Genomic DNA, 1,926 nt, shown 5'->3' with positions numbered 1-1,926 from the left:
GAATATAAATGTATGCTTAGAACAAAAATAAGGATATTTGTAAGGAAAATAACATTTAAATAAATAAACTGTAAGGAATTATAATATAACATAACATGACCTAAAGGGAGAATTCAGTCTTTGTTCATCCATTTATCTCAGTTTGGAAGTGTTTTAGGGTATCATATATTGTTTGTGCTTTCGGACCTTTCAAAGTTTTTAAGGATTTTATATACAGTTTAAATTCATTTAAAAAAACAATTGGGAGATGATTTCACAATTCTACACTTGTGAATGAAGAATTTAGCTAGACATACAATTGTATTAGTACACAGCTCATCACTCTTGCTTTGCAATATCAATCCAAATGTAATGTTGTCTCTGGATATAAAGGTTGGGAATGAAGATATCTGCTGCTTAACCCATTTATGTACATCACACCAAAATATCTGTATCAAATTACATCAGAAAAACACATGGTCCGTAGTTTCAACATCATTTTCACAGAATGTACATGTGTTATCATCTATACCAAAGCGAAGTAATTCTTTAGAGGGGTAAATGTTGTTCATTACTTTAAAGTGAGTTACTTTCACTTTGGGGGGGTATAAGGAGTGTTAGATACATTGTTCTTAGTTTAGTAATTGTCTCTTTATCAAATTTTTGTATGATGTTATTTTTGTTTTGCCTTTCAGGGTAAAGGTATTCAGTAAAACAATTTCTAATAAAGTGGTTAGTGCATTTTCTATCTAGAACAAGGATCCCTTGAATTGATAGTGGGGCCAATTGTGGTTGTATTGGATAATATGCCAAAGTGTTTCTTAAGAGAAAGACAAATTGTTTGGGTAGCGCTCTGTGTAATTTAGTGAAGTCTGATTTTAAGGGTTGGAAATTATGTTTGATGCTAACTTGTTCATAATTTAAGAAATTACCATTGGTATCCATTAAGTCAGCTATGGTCCATATATTTCTCCCATACCAGTCTTCAAAGAACAGAGATCTAATACGGTGCAGAACATATCTGTTGTTCCAGAGTACAGATGTTTGGGGTGAGAAGTTATGTACGTACAACATTTTCCAATACAAAAGTATTTGTCTGTGAAACTCTGACAAGGATATAGGTAATTTGTCAACATTAAAGTCCACTCTAAGAAGAAATTCTAATCCTCCTATTTTCTTGAATAAGGTATTTGGAATACAATACCAAAAGGAGTTGTTATGTTTGATCCAAGATTTTAACCAATTTATTTTTAAGGTTCCATTAAGGCAGTCAAAATCAATAACTTTTAGTCCTCCATTCTTAATTGTGCCTTTAACCATATTACTTTTATTCATATAATGTGGTCTATTTCTCCAAATGAAGTTTAGGTTGATTTGGTTGATAAATTAAATCAATTTGTTTGGAATGGCATTGGAATAGGCTGGGTAAATACATCTCGATAAACATTCCATCTTAGTTAAGTAAATTCGTCCTAGTATTGATAGGTCCCTCTGTAGCCATATATTTAGTCTTGACTCACATTCATTCCTTAATCAGGCTAACTGAATCTTATTCTGGCTGACAAAGAAAAGCTCGTATTGAAGGCGGAGTGGTTTGGCCAATCAGATGAAAGGGGCGTTTCAGCGCCGCCCACGTGTGCGGATGAAATATTGAACCCATAAACCGATCTGTAAACCACAAACGAAAAATGAAAAATATTAAATTAATATTTAACTTTAGCATGATTGTGTGCCTACAACACAAAATCTATCTATCTATCTATCTATCTATCTATCTATCTATCTATCGTTTTTGTAGAAGGCTGAACACTATGTCAAAGCTACAATTCCAATGCATTTTGTAATGCATTTTTAATAAAGCATGTGATTCGAACATTGGTTGCCAATAGAGGCTGCGCAGTATTTGTGATATATGACGCTCTTGAACACATTTTACACATGTCTCGC

This window comes from Siphateles boraxobius, unplaced genomic scaffold, assembly GCF_051911475.1.
Source record: "Siphateles boraxobius isolate OS27281-9 unplaced genomic scaffold, OSU_SipBor_1 16, whole genome shotgun sequence".
Classification (NCBI taxonomy): Eukaryota; Metazoa; Chordata; class Actinopteri; order Cypriniformes; family Leuciscidae; genus Siphateles; species Siphateles boraxobius.
The sequence above is the reverse complement of the archived record's forward strand: the minus strand, read 5'-3'. Positions refer to the sequence as shown.